Source organism: Anolis sagrei, chromosome X (assembly GCF_037176765.1).
Source record: "Anolis sagrei isolate rAnoSag1 chromosome X, rAnoSag1.mat, whole genome shotgun sequence".
In the NCBI taxonomy this organism is placed as follows: domain Eukaryota; kingdom Metazoa; phylum Chordata; class Lepidosauria; order Squamata; family Dactyloidae; genus Anolis; species Anolis sagrei.
In genome coordinates, this window is record NC_090034.1 from 27,519,754 (window position 1) to 27,536,306 (window position 16,553).

The window sequence follows — 16,553 nt, forward strand, 5'->3', positions numbered from 1 at the left end:
TGTGTGTGTGTGTGGTTCAAAGGCCTCAAGGCTTTGGGGTGGTTTTCAAGCCAAGCAGGACCCTATTAATATAGCATCACTTTTGTGGGACAGTGCTGCAGAGAGAAGGAGAGGTGCAGGGGACAACATACAATTGGAACAAGTGTCTTGCTAAGGGCTCCTCCATGAGCTCCCTAATGCTCTTTGCTCATATTCCGGGGCTGAAACAAAGACACTTTGGGACCGGTTTTAATGGAATTGCAAAGTAGGGGGAGACCCCCCAAGGGCCATCCAGTCCAACCCAATTCCACCATGCAGGGGTTCACAATTCAAGCACTCCTGACAGATGGCCATCCAACCTGAGCAGGAGACTCCACCACAATACTCTCCCATCAGGACGTTATTTCTAAAGTTTAGGTGGAGTCGCTTTTCCTGGAATTTGAATTCATTGCTCTATGAATTCACTCAAGAAGAGCGGGAAACAAGCAAACTCCACCTTCAAGATGACATGCCTTCAAATATATAAGCATATGGATGATTGAGTTGTTGTTGGTTCTTTGGGCTGTATGGCCATGTTCTAGAAGCACTCTCTCCTGACATTTTGCCTGCATCTGTGGCAGGCATCCTCAGAGGCTGTAAGATCTGTTGGAAACTAGGAAAATTGGGTTTATATATCTATGGAAAGTCCAGGGTGGGAGAAAGAACTCTTAATTGTTTGAGCTATGTTTGAATGATTCAATTGGCCACCTTGATTAGCATTTGATGGCCTGACAGTTTTTAGGTGTGGCTTGTTACTGCCTGGGGGAATCCTTTGTTGAAAGGTGATTGGCTGTTCCTGATTGTTTCTTGTCTGGAGTTCCCCTGTATTTGAGTTTGAGTTTTATTTACTGTTCTTTATTTACTATTATAATATTATGGATGATGTTTTAGCAAATACTCTCGCTGATTGACTTTGTAGCTGCGAGGCTACTCAATGCTATTCAAGCTTGCTAATTGCAACAATCACACTTGCTTCAACAGACAAGGTTTCTTTCTCCCATCCTTCACTTTATTCCACTGGTAAATATACACTCCACCCACCTCACCTTCAACAGACCTCTGAAGGTGCCATTAGCCACAAGTGCAGGTGAAACATCAGGAGAGAATGCGACTGAAACATGGCCAAGCAGCCCAAAAAACTCACAGCAATCTAGAGAGCACCAATTCATGTCTTCTTCCCATGCCTGCCTGGCTAATTCTGTGATACTCATTGTATTGCTCTGCCACTTTTGCCAAAACTACTGGCACTTCCAAAACCTGTGGGTTCACTTCTTTTATTTTTCTCTCTGATCTGTTCCCTCCCCACAAATATCCGCAAGGGCTTTTTGACCACTCTAACAATCTCTCCACTATCCATCCACCAAAGCTACTGCTCCCTCCTCTGGTCTGGGACTCTCTGGATTGGCACAGTGTTCCATCCCTTCCAACATTTTAATGGACAGAAACAGGGACATGTGCAGCAGAGCAACATCAGAGTGTGGTCAAGATGTGAAAGCTACGAGTGAGGAAGAATGCCCAACAAGGAAGTTGCTGCCGCAGTTTGCTTCTGCTTGAGTCTACAGCAGGCATGGGCAAACTTCAACCCTCCCTCCAGGTATGTTGGATTTGAACTCCCACAATTCCTAACAGCCTCAGGCCTCTTCCTTAAACGGCTAAGAATGAAAAAGAAAGGGCCTGAGGCTGTTAGGAATTGTGGGAATTGAAGTCCAACAAACCTGGAGGGAGGGTTGAAGTTTGCCCATGCCTGGTCTATGGGGAAGGCCAAGACCCCTCCGTCTCCTGTCTCACTTGGAGTTAACCCTGATTCATCCCATCCTGTCCCTCTTTTTTAACTGCTTTAAAATGTCCAAGTTTGTCCACAGTTTACTTCGGTGGTTGCAAACCAAGTTCAAAGTGCAAACATATCAACAACAACAACAAAAGTTTGCAATACATACTTGACCACACTCAGGTGTTGTTTGGACACACATGTTAAATTTGCCATCAGTGAGAGGTTGGGCACAATATCAATCTGCAGGTGCACTTTCCCTTCTCCTGCTTTTGCCCATCAGTTTTTCCTAAAGCCCTTCCTTTCTCTTTTTATGTAATTTTCTTCTTTCAAATGGCAGGCAAGGGGTATTGGCCTACTTTTTCTCTGCCCAAAGCACCTTCCCAGGGTGAACCAGGCCATTGAGTGGCATCAAAGCACTCTGCGACCGTTGAAGGACCTTTGCCAGGGAACATCTCTCCGATGAAAACACAAAGGGCAGCCGGTAAACACAGAAAGGGACATACAATGTCCTGACCTTTTGGGAAAGGAAGGAAACTTCCAAGTGGTTTTTAGCTTGAAATGCGCAACAGCGGGTTCTCAAATCGTCTCACCCTGAGCCTCTCCAAAGTACTTCTTGGGTTCCTGAAACACAGAGGAGTTATCAATTAACTCAATGGCTCCAAAAGACGGCAACTGTTTATATATGTGTGTGTGTGTGTCTCCTTTTTAAAAATTGGCTTTAAAAGTTACAGTGCAGGGAGTGATCCAAGTGGAGATGGATAGATAGAAAAAAGGGAAGAAGGCAAAGGTAAGGAAGGATGAGCCAAGAAGCTGTGGGAAAAGAAGCAGGGAGGAGGGAGAGCTTTGACATGAGCCATCACTCAACTGTAAAGCTGAACGCAGACCTAATGTATCAGAGAAACCATCTTATTATTCTTTACAGACTTGTTCTGATGTACCTGATGGCTTCCCATGTTCCTGAGCTCAACTCTAAAATCCTATGGAGCCGGGCATTTAATGCAGAAGCACCTTTATTGTATCAAAGGCTCCAGGAGCCCCCTCTAACCCTATATGCTAGGCATGGTCAAACTTCAGTCCTCCAGGTGTTTTGGACTTCAACTCCTACCATTCTGAACAGCCTCAGGCCTTTTCCTTTTCCCCCTCAGCCGCTTAAGGAAGGGGCCTGAGGCTGTTAGGAATTGTGGGAGTTGAAGTCCAAAACACCTGGAAGGCTGAAGTTTGCCCATGTCAGGCCTGTAGCCAGGATTTTGATTCGGGGGGGGGGGGGGCTGAGTCTGAGTGAAGGAGGGTCTACCCTAGCAAACCTTTTGTATTGTTACCTCAATACCCACATGCATATGGGATATATTGAGTATGGTGATCAGATCATGATATGAATAAACATAACAGTTTAAATAATGCACCAGTAAGGCCTTCTCGCGGACCACCATGAGAATTTCAGGGGGGGGCTGAAGCCCCTCAAGCCCCCCCCCCCCCCCCCCGGCTACATGCCTGGCCCATGCCTACTTTCATGCAACCCTTTCTGTGTTATTCCTGTGGGCAATATTATCATATATTTGTTGCATATGGATTCATGCATTCTTTTGTATGGCACATTTTATAGCGATTGAACATAGATTCTGAAATGTTTCAATGTAAGGAGTTTATAAACATGGATAAAGAAATGCAGTGGGCTCTTGGTATCCACTGGGATTTGTTTCCAGGACACACAAATGAATACCAACAACCTGTGGATGCTCAAGTCTCATTAATATAGTCTCTCTGGAGAATGTAGGAATATTTTCAAGCCATGGATGGTTGAACCTGTGGATGCAGAATCCATAGATTTGGAGTCGTACTAGACTCAGTGGTGAACAAGTGCAATGAAATGGGAAGGCATACATCTTGAATGGCACACTCAAGACTCTGTGTATTAAATTGTGTTGCTAGGCAGAGTTGTGTCAGGCACCAGACTTTGGATAGTATAAAAGGACAGCACATTGTTGTTGTCATCATCGTCATCGTCATCATCATTGTTTTTTCCTGCCAGTGAGCAGAAAAATTCTTGTGAAACTGTGAATCCAAATAATTTGATAGGTATTGGACACTATGTAATTTGAGTTGGCTAAATTGGGAGTGGGAGGGAGAAGATACCATTTACTACTTGACCCCAGGCGGTGAGATGTCTTGTGTTGCTTTTGGTGCCAAAATCACCCCAAAAGGTTCCAGGAATGGCAATCTGGATAATGGCAGACGGGCTTCTTCGAAGGCAACTTTCTCTGCCTTTGTCAGTTGATCCTGAAGCTTAAGACACAACTGGAGGATATGATTACATTCTACCCCATTCCCACAACTGTTTCATAAATAGGCTTTATGCTTTTAATAGCACTCAGTATTGCACATGAAGAATAGGGTTTGTAGCCACAAAAGCTCATGCTAAAATCAAAACCAGTTAGTTTGATAGGTGCTGCAACATTCATTCCCTGCCCTCCTCCTTTTTATCTAAAAAATTGTAACTTTTCCAGCTTCTGCATTTGACTTTTCAAACAACATGGAAGGGCTGGTTTGCCTGTAACTCTCACCTCATCTTGTGGCAGTGAGTTCCATAGGATGAACCGTTCCCTTTTGTTTCTCGTCACCTGATGCTGCCAGGTTAGAACAGGGATAGGAAAGTCTCATAATGAAATGCAACCATAAAGCTTTAAGATTTTGGCAACAAGATTTCTTTGGCAGGTTTCCATCCCGCAAGGCTTGAGTCCTGACCAGCCAAGGAGTGTAAATACTGATATTTCAGCAAGATAATCACCTTGTCCTTGGAGAAAAAAGCTTGCCCTGGGGAAGGGCAGGGAAACATTTCTTGGAAGGTTTGAGCAACCTGTGCGGTTTGCCATCAGAAAAGAGTTGATGTGTTGGAGAGAAAAGCTGCCTTTCACTTTGGTTGTCTGTTCATTTTTCAAGTGTCTCCATTGTGCCTGATACTCTCCTAAATACCAACAGCTCTTCCGCACTACAGGATTACAGCGCTTCGATTCCACTCTTAACTGCCAAGGTTCCACCCTGGGATTTGCAGTTAGAGATGGGTATTTTGAGCATTTGGCCAGCAAATGCATCCCCAAATTAGAAACAGGAGAATCCCACAGGATTTTTTTTTCCGTGTTAGGAGTGACTTGAGAAACTGCAAGTCGCTTCTGGTGTGAGAGAATTGGCCACCTGCAAGGACATTACCCAGGGGACATCCAGATGTTTTGATGTTTTACCATCCTTGTGGGAGGCCTCTCTCATGTCCCCGCATGGGGAGCTGGAGCTGACAGAGAGAGCTCATCTGCGCTCGAACTTCCGACTTGTCGGTCTTTAGTCCTGCCAGGGTAAGGGTTTAACACATTCCATAGGATGCTGTCATGGCCGTGAAAGTAGAATCAGAGCACTGCAATTATTATTATATAGACTGGAAGGGCAGGTTTCACATTTTGGAGGGCTTGTTTCATACTAAAAGGTAGTAAAAACTGCACTACTTTTGAAATGTGAATGTGTTACACACCTTTCCTACATGCATGCAAAGGAACTTTTTGCATGTAACTACAGGTTTCCCAAAAGTCGCCCTATATAGGGAGAATGGGAAATTGTAGGCAAATGGGCCTTTGTTTACAAAATATTCCTTGCAATTTTTTTAAAAAATCTTCTCTACACTTTGGTTACTTATTTCAACTTGCGAAGGAAGCCTTCTGCCCCCACTCATGGCAAAGACATTCCAATACATCTGTTGTTATGCAAGCCATTGCATTTTGAATGTGATCCTTTGAAGGATACATGTTTTGAATTTTTTTTCAACGTGGCTTTTCAGTGGCCCCAAAAGTAAAAGCTACTAAAAATATAGAATATAATATAAAACATAATATGATTTTATTAATTTTTCCCCATGTATGGAGGCTTTGGGGACATCCTATGTTCAATTATTATTATTAGTATTATTATTATTATTATTATTATTATTTGAAACACAACAAGATGGCTGTTGTATTGGATCACACGTTGGACACTTCCCAAGTGTCGAGGACTGTGTGATGTATCAGCGAATAATGTGTACAGATCCCAGTAAGGTGGCATCTAAGGTAGATGGTAATTTTGTCAGTGTTGATTGTGTTTAAGTGCAGGCCAAGGTTTTAGGCACTGCACCCAGTATGCTGATCACCACTAGGACCATCTTTACTGGCTTGTGCCAGAGTCTTTGCAATTGTTGTTGTTCTGGGACAAATCCCAGACAATTGGAACTAATGTGCACGTGTGCTTTGTTGTTATGTACATATAAATAATAATAATAATAATAATTATTATTATTATTATTATTATTTTACTGACACAAAAGCACAGTATGTCACAGCAAACGAGAGCTATATGCTGGATTTCGTATCACAAAATCACAAGTCGAACACTTCCCAAGCATCTAGGACTGTGTGATGTATTTTTGAAAGATGTGCGCAGATCCAAGTAAGGTGGCCTTTTGCAATTGACAGATTGTGATTTTGTCGATGTTTATTGTTTCCAAATGCCAGCTGAGATCTTTTGGCACAGCACCCAGTGTGCCAATGACCACTGGGACCACCTGTACTGGTTTATGCCAGAGCCTTTGCAGTTCGATTTTGAGGTCTTGATAGCGGCTGAGTTTTTCCTGTTGTTTTTCCTCAATGCGGCTGTCACCTGGCATGGCGACATCAATAATCCAGACTTTTTTCTTTTCCACAATCGTGATGTCTGGTGTATTGTGTTCCAAAACTTTGTCAGTCTGGATTCAAAAGTCCCACAGTATTTTTGCATGTTCATTTTCCATGACCTTTGCGGGTTTATGATCCCACCAATTCTTTGCTGCTGGCAAGTGGTACTTGTGACATAAGTTCCAGTGAAACATCTGAGCCACAGAGTTGTCTTTGTTTGTAGTCCCTCTGTGTGATTTTCTTGGTTTCATCAGCTTCCTTGCACAGTCTGCATTTTGGGTCATCCGTTGATTATATTATTATTATTATTATTATTATTATTATTATTATTTTGTTTCTTACCCACCTCTTCATGGCTCGAGATAGGTCACAGCAGAATCAAAAGCACACAAATACTATAAAATTTCTAGAAACACACATATGAAAATGCAGTTCCACAAAAGGTACACTAAATATTGATTAGTTCTCATATCTTGCCTGAGAGCTGCAGTGTCCCACATCTCTTTCTCTGGAATCTTTCCAGCAGAGGCTTGAATAGCCATCTGTTGGAGGTGTTTTGATTGTGCTTTTCCTTCATGGCAGAATGGGATTGGACTGGATAGCCCTTGTGGTCCCTTCCATGACTCTATTCCTTCTTCCAATTCCATCTTGCAAGGGCCTCTTTCCGGGCGGATCATCTTTCACCTTGCTGCAATTTTCTCCTGGCTTCGGCCCCTTTGGTTTCCTCCTTGGGCATCTTGGTTTCCAAGCTGTTCACTGGAGCTAAGGCTCAATGAGAGCTCCTTCCCGGACTGTTCGGATGGCACTCCTTGTGCCAAGCTGTTGCCATGCGGGCGGCCACCTGTGCCGGCTTAAGCTGTGCCATCTGGGAGAATGAAGGTCAGGGGGAAACAACATCTTCCATTCCTTGTGGCATTTTGAGCTGAAGAGCCATGCCAGCTCTTACATTGTCATGGATGGCTTCAAGATGAAGAAATGCATGGAGGGGAGCCACCTGAGCAGCTATTTGGCATGAAGGAGAGTTGAACTAGGTCTCCAGATTCAAGGGTGTTGTAGCACTTGAAGGGGACTGGCTTGGGATATTTTATTTATGTATTTATTTATTTATGGCATTATATCCCGCCCTCCTCACCCTGAAGAGGACTCAGAGTGGCTTACAAGTTATATCTAAATGCAATATATTATAGTATCAGCATAGCACAATATTGGTATTATATATTACTGTATTGTACTATTCCACTATACTGCATTATTAATAATATTACATGTAATATATAATATACAATTATTATATTGTATTATTATTGGTAATATATTGTATTATAATATTATGATAAATATTATATGTACATACAATAGATTATATTATAAGCATCGCACAATATTAGTATTATATATTACTACATGGTAGTACACCACTATAAAGATAAAGGTAAAGGTTTTCCCCTGACATTAAGTCCAGTCGTGTCCAACTCTGGGTGTTGGTGCTCATCTTCATTTCTAAGCTGAAGAGCCGGTGTTGCCTGTAGACACCTCCAAGGTCATGTGGCCGGCATGACTGCATGGAACGCCGTTACTCACTATACTGCATATTATTAGTAATATTACATGTAATATAATGTTTTGTGGCCTGAAGGGAAGGGCAAGATGATGGGGATGATGATGATGATGATGATGATGATGATGATGATGATGATGATAACAATAGAATCTCAGCTGAAAACCAGGATGTGTTTCCCCAAGCTACATCAGAGTGCGGTCAAGATGGCAAAAGTTATTAATGTGGAGGAACACAATAGGTAGAAGATGCTGCAGCAGTTTGATTTGCATGAGCTGACTGGGAAGGGGAAGATTCTGCCCTATTCTCCCCTCTCCCCCTGCAGAACTAATGGAGTTGAAACTACATCATCATCATCATCATCATTATTATTTTATGTTTGATGTTTGTAATGTCATTGTTTAATTTTCATGGTAATGTCTTTATTACTATGGTATTGAATGTTTGCAATTTCTTACTGGAAACTGCCCTGAGTCCCCATGGGGTGATAGGGCGGGATATAAATAAAGTTGTTGTTGTTGTTATTGTTGTTAGGTTTGTTTGTTTATACCCCACTTTATCTATTTCAAAGGAGACTCGACGCAGCTTACGATTAAAAGTATGACCACCTTTGTGCTTTCAGCTCAGTTTGCAGCAACTGAAGTAAACCAAGAAGAAAAGTGGAATCATAGAATCAGAGTTGGAAGAGACTGTATGGGTCATCCAGTCCAACCCCCTTCCACCATGCAGGAAAAGCACAGTCAAAGTATCCCCGACAGATGTCCATCCAGCCTCTGTTTAAAAGTTTCCAAGGAAAGAACTACTACCAGACCCTGAGGCAGAGGGTTCCACTGCTGAACAACTTGTATGGTCAGGAAATTCTTCCTAATGTTCAGGTGGAATCTCCTTTCTTGTAATTTGAACCCATTGCTCCTAGTTCTAGTTTCCAGGGCAGCAGAAAACAAGTATTTTCCCTCTTCCTTATGCCATCATTTCACATATTGATACATGGCTCTCATGTATCCTCTCAACCTTCTCTTCTGGAGGCTAAACAGAAACAGTTCTTTAAGACGCTCCTCAGAGGGATTATTCATGGTCTCCAGACCATTGATCCTTTGAGTCACTCTCTTCCTCTGAACACCTTCCAGCTTAGAGTCAATATCTCTTTTGAACTGTGGGGCCCGGAATTGAACACAGTATTCCATGTGAGGTCTGACCAAAGCAGAATCGATCTGAACACTAGACTCCTATTTATGCAGGCCAAAATCCCATTGACTTTTTAGCTGCTGCTGCAACACACTCTTGGCTCATGCTCAACTTGTTCTCCATGAAGACCCCAAGACCTTTCTCACATGGACTGTTGTCGAGCCAGGCTTCACCTATTCTGCATCTTTGCATTTTGTTTTTTCTGCCTAAGTGTCATATCTTACATTTGTCCTTACTGAAATTCATTGTGTTAGTTTTGGCCAATCAGCTCTCTAATGTAGGAGAGGAGCAAAACAGGGACATTATAAAAACAGCTGAGAAAATGAAATGGTAGAGGATATATTGGGACTCCAAGGACAGTTGGAGAGCATGCTTTTGTGATGGGATGGGACAGAAAACTAGGTAAAGGATGTTGGAGATGAGTAAGTGATATGTGGGGAAGGACAATACTGTATGCCACCGTTGATGATGACTTTGATTATACTTCGCCAGCATCCAGATTTACTTCTTGATTTAGGCTGTGCTGGAGAGTCCTGCCACTTGCTCAATCCACTTCAAACCAGTTTGCTACTGGTCTTGCATATCACTTCATCCTGCCCAGCTGGCTTTCTTTGCCCTGATCCTGTTCCTTCTGTGCCTATTAATGTGCTACTGGGTATATGATCTGCTTTTGATAAGCCAGGGTTGCGCTGGTTGGGCTTCCCTCCCTCTTTCCTTCATCCACCTTCCTCTTCCCCCAATTTCAGTCTTGCCAGGGCCCTTGACAATCACAAAAAGGCCTGGAGGGCAAATGGGTACAACAAACAGTTGCTGGGTGGGAAAGACGGAAGATTGCTAGATTGCGTTCTTGATGCAATCTGATGCCATTCTGCCAGTGAGCCACATCAGCTCATTGGAAAGGGTTTGCTCTCCTGCACACTTTGCTTAGGCTGGCCCATTCAGTTGGGAGAGTGCAATGGAAGGGACACAACCCATTAGCAGGTCCCTTGGCTTCGCCAGCAACTTTCCCAAGGGCTGATCTTCACAGAGAAAACTTCTGGTGAGTAGGATTTAGGGGAAATCCTTGCCTGTAAGACTTGAGTTTAGAATTGCTTCTCTCCAAGCCTCCTTCTGGGAGTTAGTTTGCAGCTGAATCATACTCTCCTCCTGAATCTCCCTTCCAGGAGAAATTCCCCCTGCTGGTGGCCTGGGACACTCCAGGGAATGACGCTTGATGCTTGGGGTTCAAAGAGGTCCAGGACATTGGAAAGGGGTTCGGAAGTGGAGAGTAGTTAAGAAGATGCATTTAGACTACTGTTTCCCAACCTTTAAGAGACCGTGGACCACTGAGGCAAAAATGTGATACATCGTGGACCATTGAGATCAATCAACCCCTATCCCTTCTACGTGCACACAAAGTGCATTCTCTCCCGTTGGGCCAGCCAAGGATGAGATCGCCCATGTGCTCCCTTCCCTCCTCATGAGGAGCCATTAGTGGAGCTTCCCTTGTCCCTCACCTTCAGTGACCTGTGAGGTTCAGCTGTCTCTTCCTCCTTGCAGCCCAGCTTATGAACAGGGCTTTCTTCCTTGTCTCAAAAGCAGGTAAGGAATGAGGAATCAGACACCATCCTTTGCCCAGCGTTGGACCCTTCCTTCCTTATCTGCTGTTCTGGAGGCTGCTGTCAGAGCCCCTTTTGCAATCTCCTCCTTGCAACCCATCTCCCTGCTGCCTAGGCCTGAAACTGGGACTCTGGCAGCTGTAGCTTCAAGTCCTGGCAAGGAAGGAAGGCTCCAGTACTGCCATTCTTGCCTCTTCCCTTTGCTCAGTGCTGGAGCATTTTTTCCTTGCAGGTTCAGGTGGCAGGGGGTTGGGTTGCAAGGAGGAGACTGCAAATGGGACTCTGGCAGCAGCCTCATCAAGAGCAGGTAAGGAAGGAAGGGTCCAACACTGGGCAAAGGGAGGGGGTGAGAAGGGAGTCAACGGATCCTTTCTTCCTTGCCTTGGCTTGAGGAGACTGCAAGTGGGCAAACAAGAGCCAGGTCTTGATTTGGGACAAAGGAGAAGGGGAGGGCCAACAGGAGGAGAAAGGCGTGTGGGGGATTATCCCTGCAGGGCCCCTTCCTCAACAACCATACTGTGTTGGCTCACGTTTTCTGTGCAAGATATCCTCGGACCACTTTTCTGTTTCTTACGGACCACCTGTGGTCCATGGACCACTGGTTGGGAACCAATTATTTAGACTGAGGGCAAAACGCTGGGAATGGGAACAGGAGATCCCAATGCTTGCTTAGCCACCATGTCACCCTGTTTGGACTATTTGTCCAGTTGATGGAGGAAGATGACCCACAGTTGAAGAAGCAGAGTTCTTTAGTGTTTGTGAGAAGGTAAACAGCAGGGCCAAATCTGCAAAGGGGCCAAATCTGGGCTCAACACTGGTGGTCCTCCCTAGCCCTTGATATCCTTGGACTGGTTTCAGCCTGAGGTTTGGTGCCACCAAAGCAGCCCAGCTATCCTACCTGATCGTTGGCAGCATCTTCCTCCAGATTTTAACTCCTTGGCGCTTTAGAGGTTTCTGGCACACGGGGAGGTCAGCTGCAATCCTTCTGCTTGAATACACCCCCTAATGATCTGTCCAATTGTTTTAGCTGATCATTTCTCCCAGGCGAGCTTTCAACAGGAAGGTCTTTTTCCCAGATAGCCCCCCCCCCCCCCAGCTATCTCCATGAGACAAGAAAAGAGCAACCTTTCCATTCATCTGGAAGCGCCTGTGTTTGGATAATTGTGGGGCTTCTGCTTGCGATACATGGTCGGTGGAAGCAGCAGGGCATTGCTGTTTGTCCCAATGGAAAAAGGAGGGCACACATTCCAAGCATTTTCTCAATGTGGATGGTGTTGGAGAGGGTTTCTCTGTGGAGAGAACGAAGGAAGGAGAAAGGAGCTATCTAGCACAGAGCTCCAAACACTTAGGAAGGAGGGAAGGGGAAGGACAGTGGGCACATGTACTTGGATCCATCAAGTCCATTGAATCAAGGCAGGGAATGGCACACTAATGTGGGTCCAAGGGAGGCTTCTTGCACAATCCTAACATGAAAAAACTCTCCAAGTCTCATGCATTCTGCAGATGGGCGGCAATGGGACCCAGCTCTGGTGGGAATGGCTGCACTTTGCTACCTGTGCAAGTGTTTAGAGTTGCCATATTATCTGGATAGCTTGGTTTTATTGAATGTTTCCATTTATGATTGGAATCTGCCCAGAGTCCCTCTGGGAGATAGGGCAGAATATAAATAAAGTGGGAAGGAATGGGTTTGATAAGATGTTGTAACTACAATTTCTGTTAGTTATTTGTACTATTTTGTACTTGATTTGTGCTTTTTGTTTGTCATTCACACACAATAAAACTTTAAAAAAGAGAGTGCTTCTGGTAAGGGATGGTTTCCTCTGAAACAATCCTTTGCAGAGTCCTTCTGAAATGATATCAAGGGTGGCATGCAACTAGGGCAAGAACTGCATGCTGCCCAAAGGCTTTAGGTCAGCATTTCTCAACCTGGGGGACGGGGGACGGGGGACGAGAGAACATCAGAGGGATTGCCAAAGCCCATCAGAAAACAAAGTATTTTCTGTTGGTCATGGGGGTTCTGTGTGGAAAGTTTGGCCCAATTCTATCGATGGTGGGGTTCAAAATGCTCTTTGATTGAAGGTGAACTATAAATCCCAGCAACTACAATCCCCAAATGTAAAGTCTATTTTCTCCAAACTCCACCAGTCTTCACATTTGGGCATATTGAGTATTCGTGCCAAGTTTGGTCCAGATCCATCATTGTTTGAGTCCACAGTGCCCTCTGGAGGCTGACTCTGATTGTTTCCTGTCTGGAATTTCCCGTTTTCTGAGTGTTTTTCTTTATTTACTGTCCTGATTTTGGAGTTTTATAATACTAGTTGCCATTTTTATGGTTTCCTCTATTCTGTTGAAATTGTCCACATGCTTGTGGATTTCAATGGCTTCTCTGTGTAGACTGACATGGTGGTCATTACTACACAGACTACACAGAGAAGCCATTGAAATCCACAGGCAGGTGGACAATTTACACAGAAAGGAGGAAACCATGAAAATGAACACAGTCTAGCTACCAATAATATAAAAAGCTCTAGAATCAGGACAGTAAATAAAGAGCAACAATGTGAGAGATTTTTTCAATGCATACCAACAGCTAGAAGAGGATTGCATCTCCCATGAGTCTTGGTGGCGTAATGGGTTAAAGTAACCCTTGTCCTGGCAACACTACTGACCAAAAGGTCAGTGGTTCGAATCCAGGCAATGGGGTGAGATCCTGTCTGTCAGCTCCAGCTTCTTATGCAGGGACATGAGAGAACCCTCCCACAGAATGCGAAAACATCTGGGCGTCCCCTGGGCAGTGTCCTTGCAGACGACCAATTCTCTCATACCAGAAGTGAAATGCAATTTCCCAAGTCGCTCTTGACACAAAAAAAAGTTCAGCAACATCTGAAGGACCATATCTTCATCTTATGTTGGTTACCAGATACCAACATAATTTAACAGCACAGCTGGCATGACTGAGGCTGGATCTACACTGCCATATAATGCAGTTTCTGGATGCAGATTAACTGTGTTGAATTGGATTATATGGCAATACAGATCTGAATAATTCAATTCAATAACATGCATTCTGAAACTGCATCATATGACACTGTAGATCTCTCTTGAGAGAGTAAACTTTACAATCTTATAAGGCAGCTGGGAGAGAAAATAAAGACTAATGTTTGGATATTTATTTTTGCCAGGGGTTACTTTGCCTGATTATGCCAAACTGTTCAATTGTTGTACATGTTAATATTTTTCGAAACCAGGCAGCCATACCAACTGAAAACCAGACAAATAGCCACAAAACCATACCACAAACAATGCTTCCGACCCTCTGTTTTCCCAAAGACAACCCAAAAAAGAGAAGAAGAGGAATTGCATTGTCCACGTTATTCCTATAGATACCTCAAGGCAAGCTGAGGATGCTTTGACTGTTTGCAATGCTCGGAACATTTGGGAACTGCAATTCCCATGTTGTCCAGGGAACTCAAAGGCCTCGTCATATTCACACTACCCATCTCCAGGCGGCCCATTTAACCTAGGAAGTCCTCTTTCCGAAAGGGAAACGGCCAACCCCCCGGGCCGAGACAGGGAGCGGTAATGCAAGCAGACAGCTGGAGGAAATGCGGGGTGAAGGCTGAACTCATTACATGGGCCATGTGCAATCGCACCCGCAACCGGATCTTCAGCATGCCACCAACGTGGAAAGCTATGGAAACAAGGCAACACATTAAGGCGACTTATCGCTCAGCTACAAAAACAGCATCCCATTCCAGTATTAGCCTAACAATGGTGTGTGTATCAGTATCTGCCCAGATAGCAGCTATCAATTCCAACAAAGCAGCAATGGCACCGACGGACAGAGAAACCGACTACGTTTCATCATAAGGACTCAGTTTACACTGATCTAGTTTTGCTATTAGTTACTTACTTACTTAGGCGATCCCTCGTTGCTCGAGCAAGATTGTCCTCCAAGTGCGGTGTCCTGGCGGTGAGTATGTAGGGGACTGTGGAGCCCAACCCTGACCAACACCGCCTTCCAACTGTGAAGCCCAACCCTGACCATCCAATGTCCTCACTGCAGGAGAACATGAGGATCAAGAATAGGGCTCCCCAGCCACCTATGGACCCATTGCCAAGACACTACATCTGGAAGACCATCATCCTCGAGCTACGACGATCGCCTAAGTAAGGAGTCCTATTCTTGACCCGCATGTTCTCCCGCAGTGAGGGCATTGGTTTCCAGGTGGAATGCGGTCCCAGTTGGGGGGGTTGGCTTGACGTGCCTTCCTCTTGGCACATTTCTCTCTTTCGCCCTCCATTCGTGCATCTTCAAATGTTACAGCACTGCTGGTCACAGCTTACCTCCAGCTAGAGTGCTCAAGGGGCAGGGCTTCCCAGTTCTTGGTGTCTATGCCACAGTTTTTAAGGTTGGCTTTGAGCCCATCTTTAAAGAAAGATTTGCTATTAGTAGAAGTGAGACAATAAGGGGATAGAGATACTCATGTATAAGCCGGCCTCATATATAAGAGGCAAAATGTATGAGTTTTGCTATTGCCCAGGCAGGCATAGGTTGGGAGTACAAAGAGATCTTTTAAAAATGTCCTTCCTTGAGCAAAACAGTTCCACCCTAGTGAACCAGCCTCCTACATAAGCATGTAATGAGTGTGGGCCATAGAGCAAAATGCAGTATCCAGAATACACAAAACGGGGATTGTTGCTGTTGTTGTTGTTTCAATAAAGGGATTTTATTGAAATAATAATATTCCAGCCCCCTGCCATGCTTTTCCTGCATGGCAGGGGGTTGGACTAGATAGCCCATGTGGTCTCTTCCAACTCTATGGTTCAATGATTCCTTTATTAGACCAACTATACATGCACAAAATATATCATGCAAGGTTTTGAAGCCCTGCTGCCTTCTTTGTCCAACAAAGGTATTAAAAGTCATATGGGGGAGGGAGCATTATAATATATACCCTCACTTTGTTCAGAAGTACTGTTGTTGTTGTTGTCAGTTAAGAGGGATATCACTGCAGGCAGGAGTCATTCCCTTCTTTGGCCACATAATATGAGTCATACAATCTAGACAATAAAAATTTCAGCTCCAGTAACACCTTTGCTTGATGCAGAAGCTTGTGGATGTTTGAGAGCGTACGCTGATATATTTTTGTCGGTTCAATAAATGTATCACTCTTTTCTGGATATTGGGTGTGAGTTTTAGAAGGAATGTTGCAGGGTTGTTGTAGGTTTTTCAGGCTGTATGGCCATGTTCTCAAAGCATTCTCTCCTGGTGTTTCGCCTGCATCTATGGCAGGCATCCTCAGAGATTATGAGATGTGTTGGAAACTAGGCAAGAAGGGTTTACACTGTGTATCTGTTGCAGGTTGACTCTTGATGAAGCCCTTGTTTCCACTGGAGCAACAGTGACCCCTTGTGTCCAAATGGAATTGGAGAGGACCTCATCCTCAATTCCTACAGATTGAATAAGGGGCATAACATTCCTTTATTCCTATGGCAGAAATACAGAACCATCCCACTTGTTTTGACTTTTGCACTCGTTGCTGGTATACGTACCTACCTAACTGCCAGAAGTCCCGACTTTCTTGGAACACATTTGCTACAGCATGATATAGTTATGTCCGTGTTTGGCAGCAAAACAGGACAAAATGCAGTGAGTTGAGTTCCTTGCAGTCTGAATGTGAACATTTGGGAAGCATTCATTGCTGATAGTGCTGGATATATAATGTGCAAGC

At 44.2% G+C, this 16,553-nt stretch overlaps 1 protein-coding gene and 1 long non-coding RNA gene across 4 annotated transcripts in view; one reads left to right on the forward strand and one right to left on the reverse strand.

The window, feature by feature from the left end:
- Positions 1-16,553, forward strand: part of PRR35 (proline rich 35) — a 45,578-nt gene that overhangs the window by 16,640 nt on the left and 12,385 nt on the right. The gene's annotated exons all lie outside the window — the stretch shown is intronic.
- Positions 1-16,553, reverse strand: part of LOC132780591 (uncharacterized) — a 55,256-nt gene that overhangs the window by 1,956 nt on the left and 36,747 nt on the right. Inside the window, exon 2 of the long non-coding RNA XR_009631922.2 lies at positions 2,304-2,410. This is a non-coding gene — a long non-coding RNA (uncharacterized lncRNA). The remainder of the gene's footprint in view (positions 1-2,303; positions 2,411-16,553) is intronic.